The following is a 13,559-nucleotide window of genomic DNA, read 5'->3' as shown; positions in this document are numbered from 1 at the left end:
AGTCATTCAATGACACTAATTTACGCCAAAAAACACCAGCAATATGTACTTATTACGTAGCTTTATAACAGTAAATATAAGTCTGCTCGGATAATATTTATACGAAATAAATTGCTGTAGACACGCGATTATTCTTTCCGGATTAATTTCTAAATGAAGATCAATATACAACTATTATTTTAATAATATTTCCTATAAGTAAAGTCTCTTATTTAAGCCTGTGAATAATCAAAACAATGATTTAAGCCGCCAAAATCCATTAAAGAAGACCAATTACCGAGCGGAATAATTACAATATACCTTTGAATTTAATGGGTGTAAATATTGTTCACGCTTCTCTCTGCGATATTTATATACTAAGAAATCAAATGACAGTATAACGAGATAATATTATATACGTAATCTTTTATGTAATCAATATTTATTATTCATATTAAAGGGTTTCTATAGCTGGACTGTAAATGGGATTTCATAATAGGAAATAGGCTTTAGAGTGTTTTAAGATGTTTGAGAATAATGGAAGAATAATTTATTTTAAAAAAAACCCCTATCACTGATATAAATTACGCCTAAAATTAGATTTTAAACGATTAAAATGCTTACATACCGAAAGGATTATACCTAATTATATAGGCCTAATTGATGTAATTTATGCTTGTGTTAGTTACAAAATAAGTATTAGAACTTATATAAAATAATTTTCTTAAGAGTTTATTACAAATTTCGACTTTCCTTCTATTGAAAAGTTAAATTTATATTAGATTTATAGGCTATTAGGGTCGGAATTTTCCATTTGAAACCCCTTTTAGAATTCGATTGTAATTTAGGGGTGGTGTTCTTTTTTTTCCCATTATTCTTAAATGTAGAGTAAATTGTTTAATTTCTAACTTATCTTACCGAAAAGACAGGCGAGTTTAATGTAATATGGTACCCTGAAATAGATTTCGACACTGTTCGGGATGTAGCAAAGGGCAATGGAAAAGAACAAAGCACTACGCTGTACTTTCTAAACAACACTTAATTATATGAACTTGGAAAAATAACAAGAAGAAAAATAGTCTAAATGAATGAATAAGTAGTTATACGATTTGGCACATCATTGCTCAAATCTATAAGTAATTTATTACAAGATTTTAAAGTAAATTAAAAGGCACATTTACCTAGAAATAAATGACAAAAAATTCGAATAATTAATGATAAAAATCTCTCTTTACTTCTTCATTTATTCATGAAAGATTTAAGAAAGTAACTTTAATTAAACTTTGGCCTAAAATTAATAGACAAGATTATCAGATTATCCAATAAGCTTTAGTTTTTCATTTGAATTATTTTTAATATTTAAATTAAGTTTTAATTAATCACACGAAATACACCACCAGAATGATTATTAATTGCCAATTTATTAACTGTATTTGCTTTAATTCATATCGCTAATAGGCAATATGAATTAAAGCTCTTTTTTTTCCATTTTTTACGGAATTTCCTTGCAGTTTTAATTCAATAATTTGTACTTAATCGAGTAAGAATCAACGTTAATTAATCCAAGAGCATAAATTTTCTGTTATCTTTATTGCAATGAGCGGTTCTTAACTAAATCTTTATCTTTAGGTCATGCATATAATTCATATTTAATTGATATAAACAATACATATTCAATTAATAATAATGTAAATATGATTTTATTTAAGAATTTTTGATAAATTTATATAATTTATAATATTTATTTAACAGAAAATAATTCGTTTTCTACATTAAAAATTATTTAAAACTGGACTGAAAACCGTAATAAAGTCGAACCTGCGATAACGTCCACCCCCTAACAATGGCCATTTTTTGTGCCGTTGTTAGGAGGTTCGACTGTATATTACAATTAAAAGGTCGTTTTATATTTAAAAAGTAGACTCTTATGAAGAAAATTTGTGTTTAGATATGGAATACAACGCATATTTTATGACAAACTTGTAATGTAATTTACGCTTAATTTTTTCTATATTTTTTACTTTCCTTTCTGTATTTTTAAGTACTTAAAATGAACTTTAATATCTGAATTAATTTTATTTAGATTTATTATAATTTTATATAAAATTAAATGCGATAAACTTTTATAAAATAGGTTATCCACACACACTTAATACTAGTTCTATTTATAAAAAAGAAGAAGCGAGCGATGTAGAAAAGAGCGCAATTATTCGGTGTTTAGACTTATTTATTTATTTATTTTTAATTGAAGAAAATATATGAATTATTTGTGATTCTTTACTTTCGAATTGTATACTGTATCATTAATTATCGTACTGTACATATCATATGTCTATAGAGTTCAACGCGTGCTTCGATTCTATTCATCGTAACTATTAATCGTTACGTGTGACTACGTCATCGTGCCTTATAAAATAAATAGTCCTTAATAAATAGTCCTTTTAACATAAAATATCCATTTAACCTAACGTCCCTTTAATGCTTTAATAAATTGAAAAATACAGTTATTTGTTTACTTGTTACTCAACTTAACTTGGTTATATTTATAAAATGTTTACTTAGACTGTCTGTTTGTCTATCTGTGTACGTATCTACTTATTTTTTATACTATATAAATGATTTTTTTTAAATTTATTACGCATATTATACAGTTAATTAGTTAATTATTTCTTGTTCTATGTTGTTCTTTTATATTAAACAAATGAAGGCCTATAACAACATCATTTTATACTGTTTTAGGCCTTTATATATAACGTTTATATATTAAAATTGTACTGAATTATTTAATTAAATGATAGTTTCTACGTAAAACGTAAATAATTTGTCATTTAATTATTCAATAAGGAATACAGTATGTAATATAGATATTTACAGGATTTAGATTAATCATTCACTTACTTAATAAAGCATAAAAGGATATACAATAAGCAATTTAATTGTATTTTCATAGTTATTTAACTTCTATAATACAAATAAATTACTTGAAATGAATCCATAACAGTTTATATTAACTGAGAGTTATGCACATAAGATTCATTTAAGTTATGTAAAAGATCAAATTCCTTATTCATTTATAGAAATTTAGCAAGAATTTAGACGTAAATCAGTAGAAATTTAGCTTATTATGACTATTAATATCGATGTTTATAACTAATAAAGATTATTACGTTTTTATTTAAAATTTAAACTTACCTTAGGAACAAAATGTAGGCCTACATCTTATAATAATAATAAATGTTTCGAAGATTTATTACGATTATTTTTTAATTCGAGAGATTATATTTAAATCAGTTATATCTTTTGCAATAATTTTGACAGTAACGAATTAAATATTTTTCCTATATTTAGAGCTAAAGAATAGGGGATTTAGACCACAAAATAAATTTATGACTCATCAAAGAAGCATTCAAAGCTCTAATTCTTGTAATTAGAATCTTTGTCATATCTTTCTCAGCCTTGGAAGATAATTGAATAGCCTTTATTTCCTTTGGTAAATATATCAAAAGATTAATTTCCATTTTAATTAATAATAAAATTTCGAAATCAACGAAAATAGACCGATTTCTAAACGAGGCATGTCGAAAGAAAGAATAGAAGCTTAATTTTTTCCCTAACGAATTGGCAGATGTTCTTACAGCACCCACCACCTTACATAATCTAGCATTTATATCTCATGTGTGGGAGCCAAAGCTAAGGTTCTAGTGATCATTAAATCTTATAGAAAATAAATATATAACTTATAATTTAAAAAATCGTATAATATTTTTCGTACAGCCACCACATCTTTTGTAAACTTTTCCATAAATTCGTCCTCTACCATACGTTTCCAACTCTTAAAATACAGGTTATAAATAAGTAAATTTTATAATATACAAGGGAAAAGAAAACAAATGAATGTTAAATCTAGTTCTAATCAATTCAAAGTAACATTGTTTCAAACTATTCCGCAATGTAAGGGAGGAAGAGAAAAAAAAAAAAAAAAAAGAAAAGAACTTTATCTTAGAGTAGACAACAAGGAACTGTTTCGGCTGACCCACCAACTACAACTATTGGCCATAAGCCAACTAAACTATGGAATTTCTATTGTGAGCCAAAGAAACCCGTTAGGTCTAACAGAGATTCCATCCCTTTGGATGGTTAAGAACCGTTTTATTACTCGGAGGCGTTGAATAACACCCAAACTGAATACGGTTTTAATTATTTCGATTAAGTCACGATCTTCTAACTGTAATTAATCTGCTTATTCTTCTGCGGTGAGTCAAGGTTTCGTAGGAGTCACACTCGAGAATTTTATGTATGACGTCATTCTATTGTCAGCAAAATTTTATTTTAAAAAAAATATATATATATATATGTTGTGTGTGTGTGTGTATGTGTATATAAGGGTAAAATGTATATACAATGAAGTGTAAACAGGGCAAATAATTAAGCGTTATTAACATTAACATAAGGTAATTTTATTCAGTTTTGACTACTTAAAATGTAAATTTAAAATGCATTAATTGTTCAAAAATATAAATGATTCTACAATGTTATAAACTATCAAAATTCTTTAGGCTTGAATCTATTCATTTTTAATTAAATATTCTTTAAATATATAGGCCCTATATATTTTTAAAAAATAAATAAATTTATAGGCATGTTTTATCTAAAAAATAACACAATTATTATACTAGTTACTGTTGATAAAAGATATTTATTTAAGATATAACAAACAACTTAATAATATATTATTATCCAGATGAAAGTTGATGGTTTACTCTTCCGCGAATTGGTGAAAACTGTGAATAATAACTGAGGAACGAATATTATATTTGAATTTAATGGTTTATCTAAATATTATATCGTCTATTATTTTTAATATTTAGCATTGGTGTAATCTATACGAAACAGTTTTATACGAGAAGCAGTCGAAAGATGACAAGGCTATCGAGTCGTTAAAAAACCATTTAACGGTCATTTCCTGGAGAAAATGTTGTTTTTATTCCTTCTTATAACTAAATAACGTCTTAAATTATTTTAATTGTTCGTCCATCTGAGAATAAACCGATAGTTATAACAGCTTTTTTTTAAATAGGAGTATCGAAATTCAACATGGAATCTCTCTCTCTCTCTCTCTCTCTCTCTTTTAAGGTATGCTCTATGTTGGATTCAACGATATAAAAGTATTCGAAATAAATAATTGAATGATTTTTGCATAGTTTACAGTATATCTGGCAGCATTATTCTCTATGTTGTTAATTTGGTCGTTAGTTGCAGTTGTATAAATGATAAGAGATTCCTTCCACCGTCGTGATGCCAATCTTTAGAGTCTGCTTCTTTAAAAAGACTCTAAAGATGTCACAATAGAATAATGAGCGGGGAAAATTTCATCGCCGTTATTTTTAGTGGTACTTAAAAATATATCTAAATATGGAAAGATTCTAATCTACCAATTGTTTCTTATCAACGGCGATTCTATCTTAATTAAATATGGAAGGTAGAAAAAACAAACTCGCCTATTTTCTTTTTATTTCTTGTTTTAAAATACAGCTTTTATTATTTTAAAATATATGTATATTAATAAATCCAACTTTTTTTTAAAAAAAAAAACAAAAATATTTCCTCACCATTTGCATTAAAACAATTCAACAATAATGAAATATGAAGAATGAATGAATCACTTTGCCTGCACCTGTAGCCGAATTGAATAATTTATTTATATTATAATAAGCTCTACTTCTTAAAATTTCGATTATATTATTTAGCATTGTATTTTAAAACGAAATTTTCCTTTATAAACTACTTTTTCTGATGTATTTCTCGTTTCATAAGTCAATTTATTTAGTCCCAAATTTTACGATTTAATACAGTATTAAAAAGAGGAAAAATTACGAGGTTCAGTTTTTTTTTTATATCTTCTTATAAACAATGCTTGGCAGTCGAGTAAAATATTTTAAAATAATGTTCAATTCCGAACCCCATAAGAGCTTAAATGATGGTGTGACTAGTCCCTATTTAAGGTAACGTAGACTTAGTTTATCATAGGTAATATTTTACTGAAAAGAAGCGAAGTACAGTAAAGAGTCCTACTGATTGCCTAGAGCATTCTTCATGGATCACCCAGCCTTTATCTTTCATAGTCGAGATTGCCTATAAGATAATAATGACTACAACAACTTTCGACTACTATTAGAAAAAATATATCTTCCTTTATATATATATATATTTAAACACGTATAAAATATTTAATTAATGTATAAAAGAGCGTAAAAACCAGATATATATACACACTCGAAGATAACTTAACAAATAGTATTTTGTCTATAGGTATATTGGCGTCGCTTTATATTGAGATAAATACGCGATATAACGTTTAAATAAACTGAAAACCTCGTTATTGTGTTTACAGTTCGATACAAAAGCTAAAAGGTTAGATAGAGATCATGTGATTTATAATCGATGGAAAAATAAGATACGGTGATTTTAATTGTTCTTTTTTTTTTTTCTTTCTTTTTCCACGTTTACATAATTGTATATTTCTCGGTAGAATAATAATACAAGAATATTTTGTTTTATTATATTTAAATAATACGTTAATGAAGCGTAATTGAAATGGAAGCAAGCGAATGGCTAAATTGAAAAATCTCATTTTGCAAATGATTCATTTAAATTACGATGGAGGTGAAAGGGAGGTCAAAAAATACGTAATTGGTGGATAGGAAGCGCATGCGTGGTAAGTAATGTTGGAGGTCAGCAGCTACCGTAACTGACGAGTGCCCCGAGACCAAAGCGGAATTGACATAAAAAAACGCGAAACACCCATCCGTTTCCTATAATTCCACTCGAGACTATTCACTAATTGTGTTGTACCATTTCAAGATGGCATCTCTGTAAACGTCGGAATTTTTTCTGTATTTTTTTCACCCTGTCATCTAATTATCTATTCGAAAAGAACACGTAGAGAGAGAGAGTGAGAGAGGTCAGCGAACCGAACCGGGCATTTTATCGGGTGCACCGAGTTCGGAGGACTTAAAAAAAAAAAAAAAAAGGAACTTCTTGTGCGCAAGTCACACGCGAGCTGACGACCCGCTTGTGACCCCGATGGACGTACACGTGACCCGCTTGGCAATCAGCCAATTAAAAGCGGTTCGCGTGACATTGTGATTGCGAAAAACGCGGCCGATGCCAGCGTTAAGCTGTTATTGCTACTGGCCACGTCTTATCTGTTCTCTCGTTCCACGTAACAGCAGTCAAAGAACCGAACCTGCACGACTGCCGTGGCAAAAACCGCCCACAAGACTAAGAGCAATGCCTGTCACCTACGCGGCCCGACGCGTGAGGTCGCTACGCATGATTGTTAATGGGCACGCGTAGGAAGTACAATAATTTCGTTATCTACGCTACAGAATAGACCTAAAAATGGCGCATTTTAAATGAGGAATCTCTCCCCAAAAAATAACTTAAAAAAAAATTGCTTATACATTTTCAAATACGATTAATTTAAAGAATATTTTAAATATTTTACAGCCATTTGTAAAGTAATTTAAACCCCTTGTTTACAATTCCCTATTAACACATTAGAAGACCGTGACATTACTTGCCAATGGGTTCACGAACCCTGAGTACGTGGACCGACAAATATTACCGTTTTTCTTAGCAAAATATGGGGTTTTCATTATTTTGCATTCATTAAATATGGTAACACAATAAAAAAAAATCTACATTTTATACTTGTAAACTTAAGAAATTATGTAAATTTAAGCTGCGTGATACAAATAAGAATATAATGGGGTGTGTATTGTCCGAATAGTGTGTACTATTACGTAAATTTGACGTCATTCGTACAGTGATTCGAGGATGACTTAAAGTTTTATACGCTGATATTGTGTACAGGTATTTAATACACTGCATTAAAGTTTAATTATTGAAGTGAGATAATATAAATCTTAATAAAATATTGAATTATAATCTAAATAAATGCTTTCTGTGACTATTTAACATAAAACATGCGAATGAAGCGAAGAAATTAAGATAAATTTTCTAATGAAAAGCGGGAAAATATCTTCCCATCATCACAGAAGAAAGAGTTGAGAAATGAATGTATAACGGGATTTAACGTATAAAAATATAAGTAATTGTCTATAAAAACAACCAAAATATATAATATACTAATCTATTATTTAATTAAAATAAGAAAACATATATAAAATAAAACGAATGATTTCTAATGCTCTTCCTAAACATAAAAGGTACACGATACCCGGTTTGTATTTAACGATTTTTAATGAGAATTTGCCATATGAAAATAGGTTTGTTACAATTAATATTTGCAGCATTATCCGTACACAAAGAAGGGAAAGGTTTTTATATAAAGTCATGTAAAAATCTTCGCGTGTTTCTCGGTAGATTAGACCTACAGACATATTTTAGAGCACACAACATCATCAATCAGTTTCTTATTTTTGAAGATGCCTTTAACATAGAAATATAATTAATCTCTGTAGATGAAATGATCGTAAATTTTTTTTATTTATTTAATTATACTTCTTTATTTTATCATAATTTCTATATAATCCGCTAAGTTCTAAAAGTGTAGAAGGGCACGATCTAACCTAAAATTGTATATCCGACGAGCGACACGTTAAAGAAAAAATTCACATAGTAAACTAGTCTTTGTACAGTTTAAAGCTCGGCATCATCAATCAGCTTCTTATTTTTACGTCTTTTTTAATATATAATACGTTAAATAATTGATTTTACGTTAATAAAGTAACATTGAAAAATTCCATATTTCATCACGTTTTATCAGCAAAATCGAGTTAAATGGGTATCTAAAGCGTGTAAAATGTAATAATTATACTTTCTTCTCTATATTTTTTACCTTTAAAATAGTTTAAAAATTAAATATTAAACTGTATAAGACAATAATAATATCAATTCTAGCTAATTTACTTACACGAAGTGAAGAAATTGAAGGTTCGATTAGAACAATGGTTTCCAATCGGTATGCAGTGGAACGTTAATTTACCACGAAACTTCTCATATGTACGATAGAATATTTCAGAATAATCAATTAAAAAATGCTAATTATTTAATCTAATTTATATTATTATTTGTATACCTTATTTTATATTAAAAAAATGAAGCTTTTCAATAGGCGTTTAGAGCATCTTTGATGTAATTTACCTCTTTAGTTGTTACTAAATAGGCTATATTTACACGTAGCTTATGCGTGCATATTTAAAATAGGTCTATATATAATGTGCAATGTGCATATTTTCATGTGTAAGTGAAGAGAAGAGCAAAATAAAAACTCTCTAATGTTGTTGCATTCATAAAAGAAAGGGGGCAAAGAAAGTGATTTTAACAATTAATGTAGGTCATAGCTTAATATTGTCAATTTTTGATACACTTAAATTAATTATTTTGACTTTTTTTCGTGCTTTTCTAGAGTAATTTTCGCTAGTTTATGCTTAGAATAATTTAAATAAATGCCTGAATTTTTAATTTAAAAAGTGTGAAGTTAATAATTGCCACCATATTTTATGGTTATAAAAATTAGGAAATTTTTAAAAAGTATTTTTTATGAAGGAGAATGGTGTCTTGTCCTATTTTGTATAAATAAAAATGATATAAATTTTGGAGAGAAATAATTGAAATGAATATTTAAATAACGAAATATTGGGTTTAGAGTAAAACGTAGTTTGAGTTTTGCATGAAAAAAATTTGAGTTAATTGGGGTGGGGTAATGATTTTTTAATTTAATTTTGATAAATGATCATTGTTTTCAGGTCACGACGGCCAGTTAGAAAAGCTTGCGAATATTGTCCTTTAACAATAAGAACAATCTTGTTGTGACTGACCTTGCAACTGTTACGAATATAGACAGACCATAAGAATGTTTTCTTTTTTTAGCCAAGAGCCAAACAATAAATTTCTCCCGCTTCATGACTCTCCAATGATACTCCCAAAACAACACAATTGCTTAAAAGAAATTAGTCTTCAACAAGCAAAATGCAAGTCGGCTGAAAATATATCATTAAGTTGGACATTGTCGAATGTATTTGGCCCCCTCCCACGCCTTTTGCCGTAGAGAAGCCCCCGATGTGGCTTAATGTCCCAAATCTCGATTACAGTCTTTACAGTCAGCTACATGAGTAACTCCTGCAAATTACACATTCCTTCTCGCCCTCTGTTGTCATCGTACAAAGCTTATACATGTGCCCGAAAGGTACACTGGCAGATGTGTACGGCAGTTTAGTTATAATGCTAGTCCCAGTACCCTAAGCCTAATTTTAGGCCTATAGCTAAGCCTACTGTTAGGCCAACATTTCCATTAGAGATCAGCACTTGTCTCCGCGGTTACGACATTTAGAGAGATGTTATTAGAGACGAGAGCCATGATTACCGGTTATCTTCGGGGATTCCAGGTGACCCCCAAAGGGCATGTCTCGCCCCTACCCTTGCCCCTGCCCACCTCGGGGGAGTCGTGCCATAATGAAGTGGTCGTTGCGGCATACGGTTGTTAGGTAACTGGCTAATGGACAGCTTCCATTGTTCCGATGCTGACTTACACGTCTCGATGTAGATTCTCGTTAGGATGTTCTGTTGGTCACGCCACTGCCTCGGGCTTAACAACTCCTTCAGGCCTTCCACATCACGCACAAACTGGTGGCACAGCCATAACAATTTTTTCCGAGCTACCGTCAATAACCTGACTACCAAGCGCTTTTTAACTCCTCTACTTTTATATCAATCTACGGAATAATTATAAAACACTATAATCACAATAAATATTTACTTACACTCGCAATTACTAAATTGCCTTACGCTCAACAAATTAATTCAACTTTTCACAGTCTTTCTACCGACTAAATCCTTTCATTTCTTGTTTCTTCTAGCAGAAAATTCCTTCTCGTAATTCCTAACACGGACGGGAATGTCACAGATTAGGCTAAATATAAACTACAATACTTTCTACCCAACAGAAATAATAAAGGAATTAATTAATTTCAAGTATTTTGTGTGTCAACGTGCGATGTAAAAGAATTTAAATGTTTACATATTAAAAATTTTGTAACAAATGCGCTATTTTAAACGCTTTGTTTTCGCTTTAAACAAATAATAACAACACGGCATACATCAACCGGAGAGCGTGCCCGTTTGTTTTTTTAACGTACAGTACACGAGGTCTGTTTTTAGCTTTTGTTTTCATATTGTAAACTACACAAAAGAATCATTTTCCACGCGAAAAAAAATGCTTTGAACTTCTTTAAATCTTCAAACCGCAGACGAGTTTATAGTCCGTAAAATGGACAGAAGCTTTGGTATTTAGTGGGGTGCTATAGAGATGTAGGGGATCACCGACTGTGTCGCTGACATTTGACAGCAGGAGGCGTTATTCTCCCGACTCGGTGAGGGGGCGGCTTGTTTACTCAGCCCAAACATAGTGATAAAACGGTTTAGGCTAACTTCCAAAAAACCTTTACAATCGACTTGTTGTTTGCCTTTGTTTTGAACCCTGCGCTTTGTTTAAGATTGCACCGATAAATGCCAAATTTCTATCGTGCTTACGATGCTCGATAAATTTCTCTCACTAAATAATTTGCCGAGTTAGGTCTGTGTGCCTCGCGAATCTTTATAGATTTAAGTCTAGAAAACGTGAAATTTCTACGTCGAGTGTCATTTACTCTAAGGTTACAGAAGGTTGTTTGTTCTGCTTACGAAAAAAAAGGCCCACAACGCCTCCAAATGGCGAGTCCCGGATTGCTTCCGCATTCCTCCAAAGTGCGCTTACTTGTAGGTGTCAATTATTTAGAAATTTAAATCGAAACGTCGCCGATTTAAACTGATTTGCATAATTTATTGCATTCGGAAGGTTAAATTTATATTAAATTATTATTATTTTTAATTTAAATAAGTTAAAAATTCGTTTAAAAAAAGAATTCAATTTAATACACAATAAACAGGATAAATCGCGACGAGATAGTGATTGTGATTAATTAAATAATACTCAATTTAATTATTTCGAATGTATAGAATTACGGCGATGTAATTCGATAGTATTATGCTTCGTTTTCTACGTAGAAATCGAAATTAATTAAAGTTTTATGACTGAAAATTGCAACGTTTTTTTTAAATCATATTGAAGTTAATTCAGAACGTAATTTTTATATACAATTAAATATTTCATCGTCTAGAAACATTTTTATAGGATCTTGTAATAAAAATAAAAGCTCTAAAGAATTTTATTTATATATATTTACTACATTATTATTATTTTCTTTAGGACAGTTAACAGGATCTTGTGATAGACAGGAGCAAGATATAAGAATCTGATGATAAAAATAACGTAGATTTACAGTTAAAAGTATAAAATTTGAAAGAAAAATTCGTCGTTTTTTTTATTTATTTATTAATTAATGGTAAGTTTATATTTATATTTAAGTTTGGTTGCTATCTTGATTAACTCCGGTTAACGTATTTAAATATTTATTTAGACCAAATCCTGTTTGGATAGTCTCATAATTCAGTTTTGAGTTTAGCTTTAAAACTATCAAAAGCAGGATTTGGTCTATATAAACATAAATTTTATTTCAGTATCATAATAAATCCTTTTCTCCCCTTTAAATATAACCTTCCTTTTATAAACTGTAACTAATCTAGGATAATAAGGATCTTGTTCTCAACTATCCTTACATAAAATAGGGATTATCTCCTTATAAAAAAATTACTATTTACACGAATATAAAGTAAACACATGCGAATAAATTCGGTAATAAATTGATAATTTAATTAAACGTGCTTATTTTTTAAACATTAATATATCCTCGTCTGAAGCAGACTAGTGTTAAAATGACAATGTTCCTTTATAGAAACTTATAAATCCGATAAAAATAATAACAATAAATGAATCTAATATAAGAATTATAACTCTTTTAGGAATTATTTAGAGGTATATAAAAGATGCCTCAGGCTTTTTGTGGTTTCTAGTGCAACCCGATAAGGTATAAAGTCAGTTTTAATACGCTGCCATGAATTTTGAATTATAAAAGTGTGTTTCCTGTACTCTTTTTTAAGTAAAGACGTGTATATAAATATAATATATGCATATATTTTTCTTCGTGTATGCCGAATGTATACACTTAAGCGACCTTTGAAAATGCGATGTGACCTTACAATTAGAAAAGCTTCCTCACCTGTGTTCTACACTTTCAATTTATCCTGTAACCATTCTGTTCTACATTTTAAAACTCATATAAAATACAATAAAATTGCTACATAAAAATAAAAAATATTTAAGCAGAAAATTATTAAATGTGGCCTAAATAGTATTACTTTATTTAGTGTATAATTGTCGCTTTCTTTTCTATTATAAAAATATATCTATGATTCATACTAAATAATACGACATTGCCCTATATTTATCCAGTAAAACGTGATGTAATTTTACATATATGACGATGCTATTACGTTGTAAGTAGATCACATTCTACGTCATCTACTGACTACTATAAAACTCATTGTTACGTCACAATTGTTTAAAAAAAAAAGTACTATGAGGTAATACGTTAGAAAGTATATAATGTATTAAGAAT

This window comes from Centruroides vittatus, unplaced genomic scaffold (genome assembly GCF_030686945.1).
Source record: "Centruroides vittatus isolate TY-2023 unplaced genomic scaffold, ASM3068694v2 contig_2226, whole genome shotgun sequence".
Lineage (NCBI taxonomy): Eukaryota > Metazoa > Arthropoda > Arachnida > Scorpiones > Buthidae > Centruroides > Centruroides vittatus.
The sequence above is the reverse complement of the archived record's forward strand: the minus strand, read 5'-3'. Positions refer to the sequence as shown.